This window comes from Emys orbicularis, chromosome 2, assembly GCF_028017835.1.
Source record: "Emys orbicularis isolate rEmyOrb1 chromosome 2, rEmyOrb1.hap1, whole genome shotgun sequence".
Lineage (NCBI taxonomy): Eukaryota > Metazoa > Chordata > Testudines > Emydidae > Emys > Emys orbicularis.
The window spans coordinates 237,912,776-237,928,975 of NC_088684.1; positions in this window are offsets into that span (position 1 = coordinate 237,912,776).

Sequence of the window (16,200 nt, forward strand, 5' to 3'; positions counted from 1 at the left end):
CAGATTATATCAATAACGTCATACCCCCAACGCAAAATTGATGCAGGAAGGGATGACACAAACATCACTGACTGCATCCCAAGAGCTCCCCATCTTTGGGTCTGTCTCACTACAGCTAGTATTGGGTTAGAAGTCATACCAGTGTATAACAAAAATGGTTATCAAAGTCATGTTCAATAACATGATTGAACCTCTTTACAAACTAAAGGTAAGACTTAGTTAGAACAATAGTGGATTGGATCTGCTCTTGCAGCAGGATTCCTGTATGTCTCACGTGATCTTGCCAAGAGCTAAAGAAAACAGCTACTTTATCCATACAAGCTCTGGCAAATATTTGGAACCCAATTAACATCAAGTTAATGTAGATATTAAGGTTGTTTATAGTACAGGAATCTTGGCATTTAGCCATGAAAGCAATATGGTAGTGTGCGGCAGTGGCGGGCGACGGGGTGACCTCCGCTGCTGCCACGTCCTTCGCCCCCTCCGATTCTGGGGGAGCCGCCCCAGCTGGCAGGAAAGGCCAGGGCAAAAAGAAAGGAAAGAGCCCCGCTACGAAGACTGGGCCCTCCAGGGCAGGGGCTGTGCCCACTGCCGCGGCCCCGCCACCGGCCGCGGCGTCCCTTCCCGCTGCTCCCTCCACCAGCTCTGTGGGTGCCCCTCCCCCGGCCCCCAGGGCGTATGCCCAGGTGGCGGCGGCCCCCCCACCTGCTGGTACGCCCTCTCGTCCATCCACCGCCTCTGCTTCCATCTATAGTGGCCTGGGCCCCTTCCCCACCTTGACTAGGAAGCATGGTGTCCGTTGCCTCCTGGTGCCCGCCTCGCCCCATGTGGAGACCTACGTGTGGGCGTTGGCGAGGGTGGTGGGGCGCACGGCCATCGTGGTGGCCTCCAAAATGTATGGCAAGGTTGTCTTCTTCCTTGCCTCGGTGGCCACCACCCAGGAGGCGGTAGAGAAGGGCCTGGTGGTGGGGGGCGTGTTCGTCCCCCTGGAGCCGCTGGAGGATCTGGATGTCCATGTGGTCCGCACCTCCGTTTCTCCCCAATGTCATCCTGCTGCCCGCCCTTTCTACCCTGGGGAAACCAATTTCCATCGTCAGCCCTCTCTCGCTGGACTGCAAAGACCCCGCCCTCCGTCACGTCCTCTCGTTCCGCCGGCACGTGCAGCTCCAACTGCCGCTGGCGGCACGTGGCGGAGAGGCGCTCGAGGGGTCTTTCCTGGTCCCCTATCAGGGGGCCCATTACCAGGTGCACTACTCCACGGGGGAGGCCCGGTGCTACCTCTGCTGGGCGATAGGGCACGTCCGGAGGGACTGCCCCTTGGCCCGGCATGGAGGAGTGTCCGAGACCCCCGAGCCCCGGCAGGGCGCCAGCCCCACCATTGCTGGCATCCCTGGTTGCCCAGTACCCGAAGCCGCCCCTCTTCCTTCTTGGACCACCATTGCTCCCGCTCGGGCCCAAGGGGTACCTCCCCCAGCATGCCCAGACGAGCGGGAGAGCCCCGCCTCTGCTACGTGCATTGTGGCGGGGCCTGTAGAGGAGGGTGCGGTGGGGGTGTTGCCGGGCGCGGGAGAGGGCCCTCCCCAGGGGGAATCCGCCCCCCATCCTGCGTCCCCATTGTTACCTCCTCAGGTCCTCGAGCCGTCATCTCTGCCCCCCCACCCAACCCCTGTCACGCAGCCCGCAGACAATGCCATGGAGGGCTGGACCCTAGCACAGGGAAAGCGGGGCAAGCGGAAAGCTCGAGCTCCGCTCCTGCCATCCGGTGTGGAGGCCCCCCAGAAAACTAGGAAGGGGGGCACTGCTGCCGAGCCCTCCGCCTGGCCCGCGGGTGCATTACATCTACCGTTGCCGGCTGGGGAAGGTGTGGCACCACCGGAGGATACCACCATCCATTCTCCGCGGTCCCTCCTCGCGGAGGCCCCTGTTGAAGCCCCTCCTGCTCCCTTGCCACCTATACCCCCTGCGATGCCTGAGGCAAGCGTTGCCTCGGGTGCTAGCGGGGAAGACCCCGGGGTGGTGGGAGGTGAGCTCCCTTCTATCTATGAGGAGATCGAGGCCCTGGGTCTGACCCCGGTTACCCAGGGGGAGGACGACCCTCTGCCAGCGGGCCTCGATCTGGCCGACCTCACCCCAGCCCCCCTTTGTCCATTTTCCGTGCCCCTAACTGCTGCTCCTGCTCCTGCCTTAGAGGAGCCCCTGGACTCTTTGACCTGCCCGGCTGCGGATGACACCCCACTGACGGCCGCCAAGCCTGTTGAGGCGACGGCCGATGCCACGCAGCCGGGACTTGTGTTACCAGGGGTATCCCTCGTTGGCGTGGGGCAACCGAGTTCCTTCCCGGGTGGGGGCCCTGTTGAAGATTATCCACCTCCTGCTGCCGTGGCTGTTCCACCTACTATAGAGCCTGAGCCCGGCATCCCCGGGGACCCCCTCCCTAACCCTCAGACCCCGAGCCCGATCGCGAGGAGCCACCTTCCAGCAGTCCAGCTCCTGGGGCCCAGGATCCCGCCTCTGTCCCACTTCCCGACCCTACTCCTGCCCCCGGCCCTGACCCTACTCCTGACCCGATTCCTATCCCCTCCACCTCCCGCGATGCCATTGCCGCCCCTGGGGATGTCTCCTTCTCTTTCCCGGAGGATGACCCCCAGGGAGCGGCCTTTGTGTTCCCCAGTCCCGACCCACTAGGGGCTGCTATCCTCCCTCCACCGCCGCCCCCCATTGAGCCGCGGTCTGAGGCGGGCCGTGTGGCGTCGGCGCATCGGGCGCCACGTCGAGGGTCCGCCCCTTGCCTGCCCGTCTCGGTGGGCCACGGGGCCGTGCCAGGAGCCCAGCGGGGGATGACCAGAAGCCAGTGACCCCACCCCCCCATACGCTGCGAGAAGAGCTGCGGGAGTTTTTAGAAGACGTCCGTGGCTCCCGCAATAAGGTGCCGCTCGCTCTCCAGCGATGGGGGGATTTCCATCAGATCCTCCGGGCCGCGAGGGCCCTCATGGGGGAGGGTAAAAGGACCGGGAAGCAGGGTGCCGCGGCTTACCAGTGGGTCCGCAGCTTCGGTGATGCTTTGCTCACCTTTGGGCTGGGTCACGGTTTGCTGCATGGCCCAATCCCAATCGAGGATCCCCCCCAGCCCTCCTCATGCCACCTATCACTTTTGCAACATTGAACACCCGGGGCTGTAGGGTGGGTCTCCGCAGGTGCCAGGTGCTCTCCTTCCTTCGGGAGGGGGGGTACTCTCTGGTTTTCCTGCAGGAGACCCACACAGATCCGGCCGCCGAAGACAGCTGGCGGCTGGAGTGGGGGGACAGGGTCTATTTTAGCCATCTGACAGTTTGTACGGCTGGAGTGGCTACCCTGTTATCCCCTGACCTACGGCCCGAGGTGCTGGGGGTTGCCGAGGCTGTGCCGGGCCGCGTACTGCACCTCCGGGTCCGCATGGAGGCGCTTGTGGTCAACCTTGTCAACGTCTATGCCCCGACATCGGGCCCGGAGCGGCTACCTTTTTTTCAGCAGGCGTCCGCCTTCCTCAGCTCCTTGGATCCTCATGAGAGCCTGGTCCTGGGTGGGGACTTCAATGCTACCCTCAAGAAGCGGGACCGCTCGGGGACCGAGCAGTGCCCGGCCGCCATGGACGTCCTCCGGGAGATTGTGGAACATCACCCAGACGATGTCTCCACGTTCACCTATGTCCGGGTGGAAGTCCATCGGTCGTGCCACTCCCAGTTGGACTGCATTTACTTGTCACGCTTCCATCTTTCACAGGCTCACTCCAACGTCCGGCCGGCCCGCTTTTCGGATCACCATCTAGTCACCGTGACGGCCTGTCTCTGTGCGGAGAGGCCGGGACCGACCTATTGGCATTTTAACAATAGCTTGCTGGAGGATGTGGGCTTCGTGGCGTCCTTTCGGGAGTTCTGGCTGGTCTGGCGAGGGCAGCGGCATGCCTTTCCCTCGGCGCGGCAGTGGTGGGACCTAGGAAAGGTGTGCGCCCGGCTCTTCTGCCGCGACTACACCCGGGGTGCCAGCCGACGGAGGGATGCGGTGATAGAGCAGTTGGAACGGGAGGTCTTAGAGCTAGAGAGGCGTCTGGCCACCAGCCCTGAGGATCCATCCCTTTGCGGAGCGTGCCGGGAGAAGGGGGAGGAGCTCCGGGCCCTCGATGATAATCGGGCCTGGGGTGCTTTTTTTCGATCCCGCATCCGCCTCCTTCGGGAGATGGATCGCGGCTCCCGCTTCTTCTATGCCCTGGAGAAAAAGAGGGGGGCCAAGAAGCACATCACCTGCCTCCTGGCGGAGGACGGCACCCCCCTCACGGATCCAGTGGAGATGTGCGAGAGGGCCAGGGCCTTCTACGCACACCTTTTCTCCCCGGATCCGACTGACCCTACGGCTTGCAGAGTGCTCTGGGACGGACTCCCGACGGTCAGCGCAGGCGACCGGGACTGGCTAGAGTTGCCTCTCTCTCTGGCCGAGTTCTCGGAAGCCCTCCGCCGCATGCCCACCAATAAATCTCCGGGCATGGACGGGCTGACCGTGGAGTTCTACCGCGTGTTCTGGGACGTCCTCGGCCCGAACCTAATCACCGTCTGGGCTGAGGCTTTGCGGAGCGGGGTCCTCCCTCTTTCGTGCAGGCGAGCCGTGCTCGCCTTATTGCTGAAGAAGGGGGACCTCCGCGACTTATGGAATTGGCGTCCCGTCTCGCTCCTGTGCATGGACTACAAAATCGTAGCCAAGGCCATCTCGCTGCGGCTGGGGTCCGTGCTGGAGGACGTGATCCACCCAGATCAGACCTACACCTTCCCGGGTCGTAGCATCTTTGATAACCTCTATCTGGTCCGGGATCTCTTGGAGCTTGGGTGTAGGGATGGTCTGTCGTTCGCCCTCCTGTCCGTGGATCAGGAGAAGGCGTTCGACAGGGTGGACCACGGGTATCTCCTCGGCACTCTGCGAGCGTTAGGCTTCGGGCCCCAGTTTGTGGGTTTTCTCCAGGTGCTGTACGCTTCCGCGGAGTGTCTGGTCAGGCTCAACTGGACCCTGACCGAGCCGGTCAGCTTCGGGCGGGGAGTGCGCCGGGGTGCCCCCTCTCGGGCCAGCTGTACGCTCTGGCGATCAAGCCCTTCCTCTGTCTCCTCCGCAGGAGGTTGACAGGGTTGGTGCTTTGGGAGCCAGAGCTGCGGCTGGTCCTGTTGGCGTACGCCAACGATGTGCTCCCCCTGTGGTCCAGGACCCGGGCAACTTGTTGCGGGTGGAGGCTTGCCAGACCGTGTACTCGGTGGCCTCCTGCGCCCGGGTCAACTGGGTCAAGAGCTCTAGCCTGGTGATAGGGGCCGGGTGGCAGGCGAGCTCCCTCCCACCCGCGCTTCAGGCCATCCGGTGGAGCACGGGTCCGCTGCTTTATCTTGGCGTTTATCTTTCTGCCACACATCCGTCTCTGCCGGAGAACTGGCACGGTTTACAGGGCAGGGTGACAGAACTGCTCCGGAAATGGACAGGACTACTCCGGTGCCTCTCCCTTCACGGGAGGGCACTGGTACTCAATCAACTAGTCCTGTCCATGCTCTGGTACCGTGTCAACACCCTGGTCCCAGCCCCGGGCTTCCTGGCCGACCTCCGGAGGGCGATTCTGGAGTTCTTTTGGCCAGGACTGCACTGGGTCTCTGTGGGGGTCCTCCACCTGCCCCTGCAGGAGGAAGGGCAGGGCCTGAAGTGCCTCCACACTCAGGTCCATGTCTTCCACCTCCAGGCCCTGCAGAGGCTCCTTTATGGTGCAGGTAGTCCGGTGTGGAGAGTACTGGCGCACGCCTTCCTGCGCCGCTTCCGAGGGCTCCGATACGACCGGCAGCTCTTTTATCTCGATCTGAGAGGTCTTCCGCGAGACCTCTCCGGGCTGCCGGTCTTCTACCAGGACCTCCTCCGGACCTGGAAACTGTTCTCACCAACCAGGTCCATGGCGGCCACCGGGGGGGCAGATCTCCTCACGGAGCCCCTGCTACACAACCCCCAGCTTCGTGTGCAGGTGGCGGAGTCCCCCGCGGTGCGCCAGAGGTTGGTCCTGGCAGATGTCAACTAGAGTCGGAGACCTCCTGGACTACGACCGGGGAGTCTGTCTGGATCTCCTGACACTCGCTCGGCGCATGGGGATCTCCAGGCCTTGTACTCCCCGGCGCGTACTTCAGGAGGTGAGGGCCGCTTTGCCGCCCGCTGCTCGGGTCTACCTCGACCAGGTCCTGCGCGAGGGCACGCCCCGCCCACCCTCCACCCCTGGTCCTCCGGACCTTTTTATCGGGCCCCTGCCCCGTGGACCCAACCGGCCCCCCCGCCCCTTCTCCGTGAGCCGGCTGCACGACTTGCAGCCGGTTCGTTTCCTGACCGCGCCAAAGAAACATCTATACACGCTCGTGCTCCACACTCTTCACTTCCTTACCCTCATGTCCCGCCCCGATATGAAGTGGCGGGACCTCCTGCCACCTATTGAGGGTGAGAAGCCCCGGTGGGCCAGCCTATATTCCACCCTGGTGCTGAGGCCCGACGGGGATATCAGCTGGCGGCTCCTTCATGGGGCCGTGAGTACGGGCGTGTACTTGGCGTGGTTTACCCCGTCCCAGACACCTGTCCTTTCTGCGGCGTGAGGGAGACCCTGGCTCACGTTTACTTAGAGTGTGCCAGGTTGCAGCCCCTACACCGGCTCCTCACCGACATAATGTTGCATTTTTGGTTGCACTTTTCCCCTCACCTTCTCATTTAAGAACTCCCTATCTGTGGCCCCACAAAGTCACGGGACCTCCTGGTCATCTTCCTCTTGGCCCTGGCTAAATAGGCCATCTATAAAACCAGGGAGAGGAGGTTGGCCAATGGAGGTTCCTGTGACTGTGGGGCCTGTTTCCGATCCTCTGTCCGTTCACGTATCTGGGCAGAGTTCCTCTGGACGGCGTCCACTGGCTCCCTTGACACCTTTGCGGAGCAGTGGGCGCTGTCCGGGGTTCTCTGCTTGGTGTCCCTGTCAGGTTCCCTTCTTTTGACCCTTTGACCGCACTTCTGTCCCTCTTATTACTTTAGTTGTCCCCCATAATCTTTTGGGTTTCTGGCCCTGTGGGTCCTCCACTTAGGCTGGGGGGGGGGACCCTTTAGCAGTGGGCGGGCTTACGCCCGCCCACTTCCTGGACCCCAATATGTACACATGTCCTTACCATTAGCTTTTAAAGTTCTGTGAATAAGGGTCTCTATTCATGTGCGCAGTCATTACTTGTGCCTAAGGAGACACAGCTACGGTAGGCATCGTACCATTGGCATTCACCACACAGACTGTTTGAGCAATTCATTTCCAAGAGCAATTGGTTTCATAGTGTCAAGTATCAGATGGGTAGCCATGTTAGTCTGGATCTGTAAAAAGTGACAAAGGTGCCACAGGACTCTTTGTCCTTGGTTTCATAGTGTTTTGCAAACACTATGCTGCATCGCAGTCAGAGCCTGGAAACAATAGAGACAACACTACTGACAACATGACACTACAGACAGAACTCTATAGACAACGTTTTACATGGCACTTTATCTAGACATTCTGGTGTGCCAGGCCAAAAGATAAATCATTTCAGCCAGGTAAAGATAATTCTGCTGAAGGGTCAGACTCAACTGTTCTGCCTTCTGCTGTGTGTGTGTGTGTGTGGGGGGGGGGGGGGGGGGTAGGCAGGGGATACCTCCACATGGTTCAGTTTTGTAGCAAATACACATAAAATACCATGGAGCAGAGGACTCAATATGCTTTACTGGGTTAGATCCGTGTAAACTGGACTGATACAAGAGTGAATCAAGCTCTCTAACTGATAGGAATTTTCTTGCATTTACATCTCTGAGAGTTTTGCCTGCAAGGACAGCTGGCTCTAGAAAGGCAAAAAAAGAAGGAGAAACTTCATTGGGTGAGACCTGTAGACTCAATACATTACATAAAGCCAATGAGATATGCTAGAGAGGTGTGTACAGACCACACTGATAATCTGCCTCCAATGATTGCCATTGTACTTCAACTCCAGCCTGTAGTTGCTTTGAAAGGCTTTTGGCTACAGCCAGTTAGAAATGCGGGACAGCAACATGGCTTTCCTTTTACTCTTATGCAGAACTACTGAGCCATTGTCACAATCTAAGGTACATACAATGTACCATTACATCTGATCACTCATAGTCTTTAATGGGGAGAGTATGAGACTGCCTACAATGGCATGTAGCCGATTTGCGACTACTAGAAGCAAATATCTCCAACGGCTAGTGATGGGACACTAGATGGGGAAAGCTCTGAATTACTACAGAGAATTTTTTCCCAGGTGTCTGTCTGCTGGGTCTTGCCCACATGATCAGGGTCTAACTGATGGCCATATTTGGGGTCAGGAAGGAATTTCCCCCTGAATCAGATTGGCAGAGACCGTATGTTTTTTTGCCTTCCTCTGCAGCCTGGGGCATGGGTCACTTGCAGGTTTAAACTAGTGTAAATGGTGAATTCTTTGTAACTCAAACTCTTTAAATTATGATTTCAGTAACTGAGCAGAGGTTCGGGGTCTATTACAGGAATGGGTGGGTGAGGTTCTGTGGCCTGTAGTGTGCAGGAGGTCATACTAGATGATCATGATCTGTCCTTCTAGCCTTAAAGTCTATGCGTCTAATTCATTTATCCTCACAATGCACCTGTGAGCTGGGGAAGTGCTGTCATCCATATTTTACAAAGGGGGAACAGCAGCACAGGGAGAACAAGTGACTTGGCCAAGGCGAGACAGGAAGTTTCTGGTGGAGCAGAGAATTGAATCCCTGTCTGTAGAGGTCCAGGCTAATGCCCTAACTGCTTGACCATACTTCCTACCAGGGAACAGAGCATATTTCCTGTACCATGTCTCACTGAATACATAATTCTTAATAAACATATCAGTTTAGAGAATCTGTGAGATCTGTGATGTCATTGCTGACTCACACGATGTGGTGTTCCTTCCTTCTTTCATACCCTGGGTCCCTATAAAACTTGCCTCTGATTTTCACCGAAATCACTCCATCAACCTACCTAATCTTTTCCCCAAGCCCCTGGGGCAGCCAGGCTGCAATGGTTAGAAACTAAGCTTAGTAAGCCTTGCCATCTCATAAATCACACAGAGCCATTTTTGCTCATGGGGATGATGTTAGAAGGCAACCCAGACACTGTCCAAGGTAGCAGTGAAGATGTCCTGATGCTGAGTATTCTCTGGTTGTCCCAGCCTTGCCCCATCTCTGCAACCAGAGGATAGCTGGGATCCTGCTCACCCAGGTGCTCACTTAACTACATGGGGAGATTTTCAAAAAAATAGGAAATGTAGGAGCTGAAGTTCCACTAGGACTTGGTAAAATTTTCAAAAACATCTAAGCAATGCAGGAGCCAAAGTCCCACACAGTTCCTCCTGGTTAATAAAGACTGTGAAGGAGATATTCAAAAGCACCTGGGTTTCCAAATCCTTTAGCTGCTTTTGAAAATCTATCTCATGGAATTTACTGAGCAGGAGTGTTAACTGGAAAAATATTATGTTAGGCAGAAAGTCGTAAGTCATAGCATCAGCAATCCAGTTGCCTTCATTTAAAGCTCACTCTGAAAACATACCTTCTTTTGGGACCCAATTCTGCTCCCATCAAAACCAATGGAAAGATGCCCAGACTTAAAAGGGAATTAAATCGGGGGCCTTAATTAACTGTTAACTAAATCCATAGGATTCAATGTGTGTTAATAGAACAATATATATTATTTTAAAATCTAAACCATTATTTCTCTAAGATAAAGCATGCTTCACATAATACTAAATACAGTTTCTCATACTTTGCTCATTTGATTTGGGTTGATTCTAGACAACTTGAGATGAATGAGATTGTGATGACTTCACTACCATCCCTTTTTCAAACACAGGCATTTTATTTTAATTTTAGGCAATGTCTCTTTCTTTCCCAGTCAGCACAGTTGGAGCACCCGGGGCCTTTGAAGGGTGAACTGAAAAGGTTTTGTAAATGAACAATGAATGAATGATCCCCCAATACGTGAGTCAATTATAACAAATACTGAGTATTGTCTTTAAAAGCCACCTTTGAATTCAAACACCAAGATGTGCATGTAACTAAATGGAGTACCTGTGTGATCTTACTTTTGTAATCCTCATCTTTCCATGCCCCTTCACCTTCTACTGTTTGTTATCCTATACATAGTGTCTTTTCTTATATTATATTTTATGCTCCTCAGAGAAGGGATGCCTGTTGGAAAAAGACAGTTACCTTTTCCGTAACTGGTGTTCTTCGAGATGTGTTGCTCATGTCTATTCCACAGCAGGTGTGCATGCTCGCCACGTGCACCTGTGGCGGAATTTTTTCCCCTAGCAGTATCCATAGTGGGGGATTGCCCCCCCAACCTCTGGAGTGGCACCTGCCTGGCGCGGTATAAGGGGAGCTGCGTGCTCCCCACCACCCTCAGTTCCTTCTTGCCAGACAACTCTGGCAGCGGGGAAGGAGGGCGGGATGTGGAATAGACATGAGCAACACATCTCGAAGAACACCAGTTACGGAAACGGTAACTGTCTTTTCTTCTTCGAGTGATTGCTCATGTGTATTCCACTGTAGATGATTCCAAGCTGTATCTGCTGGAGGTGGGTAGGAGTTCACAAGTTCTTGGGATGGAGTACCGCCCTGCTGAACCCAGCATCATCCCTGGTTTGGGAAACTATCGCATAGTGCGAGGTGAACGTGTGAATCGCAGACCACGTGGCGGCCCTACAGATGTCCTGAATGGGGAGGTGGGCCACAAAGGCAGTCAACGAGGCCTGCACCGTCATCGAGTGTGCCTTAACAATAGGCGGCTGGGAAACACCCGCCAGCTCATAACAGGAGTGAAGTGATGCAGTTGGACAGTCACTGAGTGGAAATCGGCTGGCCTCTCGCACACTCAGCCGAGGCGACAAACAGCTGTGAGGACTTTCTGAACGGCTTGGTTCGCTCTAGGTAGAAAGCCAGAGCCTGCCTCATATCGGGCGTGTGTAGGCGGCGTTCCTTATTAGTCACGTGAGGTTTGGGGCAAAGGACTGGTAGAAAAACGTCCTGACCCATGTGCTAGGCAGAGACCACCTTCGGGAGGAACGCAGGGTGTGGGCGGAGCTGGACCTTGTCCTTATGAAACACAGTATACAGTGGCTCGGCGGTCAGGGCCCTGAGCTCCGAGACCCGTCTGGCCGACGTGATAGCAACCAAGAAGGCCACCTTCCATAAGAGGTGAGACCAGGAGAACATGGACAGCGGCCCAAACAGCCAAGCCAGCACCAGATTCAGGTCCCACTGTGGGACCAGGGGCTTAAAATATGGGTAAAGCCAGTCCAACCCCTTAAGGAACCGGCCGGTCATAGCATGGGAGAACACCGTGTGTTCTTGCACCGGGGGATGGAAAGCCAATATGGCTGCCAGATGCACCCTGACCGACGAGGGTGCCAGGCTCTGGGCCCTCAGGCGGAGGAGGTAATCAAAGATAAGTTGGATCGGGGCGGCTGTTGGGGATACACCTTGGTCAGTCGCCCACCTAGCAAAACGAGACCACTTCGCCATGTAGGATCGGCGAGTGGAGAGCCATCTACTCTCAAGGAGGACGTGCTGAACCGGAGCTGAACATGTCCTCTCCTCACCACCTAGCCACTGAGCAGCCATGTCGTGAGGTGAGGAGCTGCCAGGTTGGGGTGGAGGAGACGGCCCTGGTCCCGCAAGAGCAGATCCAGGCAGAGCGGCAATGGCCATGGCGGAGCCACTGCCAGGCCCAAGAGGGTCCCGTACCAATGCTGCCTGGGCCACGCCGGGGCAATGAGGAGGACCTTGGCCTTGTCCGTCTTTATTTTCTCTAGGACCCTGCTGATCAGTGGGAATGGAGGGAAGGCGTATAGGAGGTGGCCTGACATGGGCAGGATAAAGGCATCGGAGATAGCGCACTTCCCCAGGTCCCCCCTGGAGCAGAACCAGGGGCATGGTCGGTTCTGTCGGGGTCGTGAATAGGTCCACCTGGGGAGTTCCCCACCTCTGGAAAAGCTGGAGGGCCACTTCCGGGTGTAGGGGCCACTCGTGCTGAGAGGAAAAGTCCCTGCTCAAGTGATCCGCCCTCACATTCTGGGCGCCCGATAGGTGAAAGGCTTTTAGGTGGATGTCGTGGGCTATACAGAAGTCCCACAGGCTGAGGGCTTTGTGGAAGAGGGCGGAGGATCAGGCCCCACCTTGCGTGTTGATATAGAACATCGAGGCCGTGTTGTCCATGAGAACCTTGACTACCTTGCCCTTCAGGTGTGAGCGGAAGGCCGTACACGCCAGCCGCACCGCCCTGAGTCCCTTGACGTTTATGTGAAGGGTCAGATCTTGCAGAGACCACAGGCCTTGGGTCTGAAAATTCCCCACATGGGCTCCCCAGCCCAGGTCCGATGCATCGGACACCAGCTCCATGGATGGGGCTCTGTCCCTGAATGGGACCCCTCGGAGCATGTTGCTTAGTGTGGACCACCACCGTAGGGAGGTCGCCACCGAGTTTGGCACGGTGAGGACCTTGTCCAACCTGTCTGTGGCTTGGGAGAACTGTGAGGCCAGCCAGAGTTGTAGGGGCCTCATTCTGAGCCTGGCGTGGCAGACCACATACGTGCACGCCAACATGTGACCTAGCAGCTGCAGGCAGGACCTGGCTGTCGTCACCGGGAACCTTGCGATCAAGTCGATGAGCCTTTCAGGGTCTCGAACCTGTCTGGGGGGAGAGAGGCCCTGGCCGACGTTGCGTCCAGGAGCGTCCCGATAAACTCTATGCATTGGACGGGGACTAACGTCGACTTGGTGTTGTTTACCAACAGGCCCAGGGCAGTGCATGTGGACAGGAGGAGTGCCACATGATCCCTCACCTGCGACTGGGAGGTGCCCTTGACCAGCCAGTCGTCCAGATAGGGGAATATCTGGACCCCCCGGCGCCTGAGGTAGGCCGCTACTACCGACATGCACTTTGGAAAGACCCTGGGGGCAGTGGACAGACCAAATGGGAGGACGGTGAATTGGTAGTGATTCTGTCCCACCACAAAACGGAGGAAGCGCCTGTGCCCCTCGAATATGTGGATGTGGAAGTACATGTCCTGTAGATCAAGGGCTGCGTACCAATCCCCGGGATCCGGGGAGGGGATGATGGAGGCCAGGAAAACCATGCGAAACTTGAGTTTTACCAAGTACCGGTTCAGACCTTGTAGGTCCAGTATGGGTCTGAGCCCCCCTTTGGCCTTCGGGATAAGGAAATACCGGGAGTAATACCCCTTCCCCAGGAACACCTTGGGCACCGCCTCTATCGCTCCTAGTTCCAGGAGCCTCCCGACCTCCTGCTCAAGCAGAGCCTCATGCAATGGGTCCCCCAAGAGGGATGGGGGTGGGGGGGATTGGGCGGGTAGGAGGTAAACTGGAGGGTGTAAGCTCGGGAGATGGTGTTGAGGACCCAATGGTCCGAGGTGAGCCATGACCACTCCGGGGAGGAACGCACACAATCGATTGGAAAAGGGGAGATTTATTGGGGGTGGATTCCTGCTGAAAACTGGTGGGGTACCCCCGAGCGTTCCGTCAAAACCGCCTTTTACCCGCCTGCTTGCCCTTAGAGGACCCAGGCTGGGGGGCAGGCCGGTATTGTCTTTGCGGGCATTTCTTATAGTCCTGTTGCTTCTTGTGGGCAGCCTCGTATTTTGGGAGAGCAGCCTGCTGTGGCTTAAACTTGGGTTTTGCCAGAGCAGGGATATAGAGGCCCGGGGTCTGGAGGGTCATGCGAGAGTCTTTCATGCCGTGCAGCCTTATGTCCGTTTCCTCCGCAAACAGCGCCTTCCCGTCAAAAGGGAGATCCTGCATCGACGATTGTGCTTTGCTGGATAGCCCAGAGCAGAAGCCAGGACGCCCGTCTCATGGACAGCGCCGAGGCCATGGACCGTGCGGCCGTGTCCCCTGCATCCAAAGCGGCCTGCAGAGACGTCCTTGCAGTGGCTGCCCCTTCCTCCACGAGTGCCTTAAACTCCTTTCTATCACGCTCCTGGAGGGAGTCCTCGAACTCGGGGAGGGATCCCCAGAGGTTAAACTCGTAGCAACCCAGGAGAGCCTGATGGTTTGCTACTTTCAGCTGGAAGCTTGATGACAAATAAATTTTTCTCCCTAAAGCATCCAGCCTCTGAGAGTCTTTGTTCTTTGGGGTCGGGGCTGGCTGCCTCTGTTGCTCCCTGTGGTTGACCGACTCAACCACGAAGGAGTTGGGCTCCGGGTGGGTATACAGATACTCATGCGCCTTAGTGGGTACCAAGTACTTGCCCGCTGCCTTTTTAGAGATGGGAACCAAAGAGGCTGGTGCTTGCCACAGGGCATTTGAAATTTTCGCCACCCCTTCATGGATCATTAAGGTCACCTTGCCCGGTGCCGAGGGGAACAGCACATTGAACAGGGAGCCTGAGGGCTCTTCCATTTCCTCAACCTGGAGATGGAGGCTCGCTGCCACCCTTTTTAGCAAGTCCTGATGGGCCCGGTAGTCCTCCTGCGGGACAGAGGGGGGCGGGCCGCAATCAGCTCCTCAGGACAAGGCGAGGAGGCCGGTGCGGTGCTTTGGGTGTTGGCCGGCACCGGAGGGTCCACCACCTGGTCGGACTCCGGGCATGGCACCAAGGAAGCGGGGCCCATCGACCCTTTTCTTGGCGGCCTAGGGATGGAGGCCGATGGTACTTTCGACACCCTGGCCACAGAGCAAGCCCCCACCGGGGGCTGCATTGGAGTCCACGGTACCCACTGGTACCACTGGGCTGGCCACGACGCACGGTGCCATTGCACTTGCTGAGGCATCGGCGGGGCCTGCCAATCAGGCTGGCTAGCCTGGCCTGTAGACGGGCGACTGTGAGCGGAGGACGGGCTGGCGTACGACACGCTGCTGCCTCCGGTCCAGGAGTGGCGGGGGTGACCTCGAGGTAGGAGAACGGGACTGACGGTAGTGGGTGCTCCGCAAGGGATCTCAACGGGTGGACCCAGGACAGCAAGGAGCCAGCGATTGATGTCCCGCACTACGGTGCCTTGGCGGAGACTTTGAGCAGGATTCCAAGTGGGAATGGCGTCGATGGTCATGCCACGACCAACTGTGGTACCGCCTTTGAGACGAGGACCATTGGTGACGTCCGCCGTGGTCCTGTCTGTGCTCGCTCCACGAAGACGAGCGGTGCCGGGAGTCCCGATCGGATGGCACCCATCCAGATAGTCTGGCCGGCGTCGAGGGCGATCCACAAGGACTGAGCCCTGAACGGTCCCTGGGCAGCAAGCGGTGTCAGGAACGTTCCCTCAACCGAGACCGGTACCGGGTCGGTGGTGACTGCGGTGATCCCAGTGGTGGCTTGCCTCTGGAGCGTGGGGCCGACATCGGTGGCGCTCCCGGCACCGGCATGGACATGACGTCCTTAGCCGCCTGGAGGGCTTCGGGCGTAGATGGCATCCAGACATCTGGATAGGCCTGCTCCGAAGGGGCCGGGCTACGCGCTCTGCGTGAGTCGGAGGCCTAGGGCCCGATGGGGACCGAGGACTACCCGACATGGGTCTAGTCTCTGTTCCAGACTTCCCTCAGAGCCGTTGCAAAGAGGGAGTCTTTCTGGTCCGCTTGGCATGCCCAGTGGAAGGGGAGCAGTGCTGACCAGTCGAAGGTACCGGAGGGTCTCCGTGCACGGACACCGCGGTGCCGGTACCGGATCGGAGTGGCGTGCAGGGTCGGGTCCAGCGCTGACTTCTTCAGGATGGCCCGCAGTCTAATGTCCCTTTCTTTTTTAATCCGGGGCTAGAACGACTTGCAAATCTTACACCTTTCGCTGATATGGATTTCTCCCAAACAGCGCAGACAGTCTGTGTGCGGGTCACTCCTTGGCATAGAACGTCTAGAGGAGCCGCACGACTTAAATCCCAAGGCACGGGGCATGCCCCGGCCCGGGCTCACTAACTAACTAAACTTCACTGAAAGCTAAACTGACTACAGGTACTACTGAACTAACAGTTCTGGGGACAAGCTGTAGCAAGGCTGAAGATGAGCAGTTGCGACGCACCTTCACTGGTGGCAAGAAGGAACTGAGGGTGGGGGGAGCGCGCAGCTCCCCTTAAACCGCGCCAGGCAGGTGCCACTCCAGGGGGCGCAGGGGGCGCTCCCCCACTACAGGTACTGCTAGG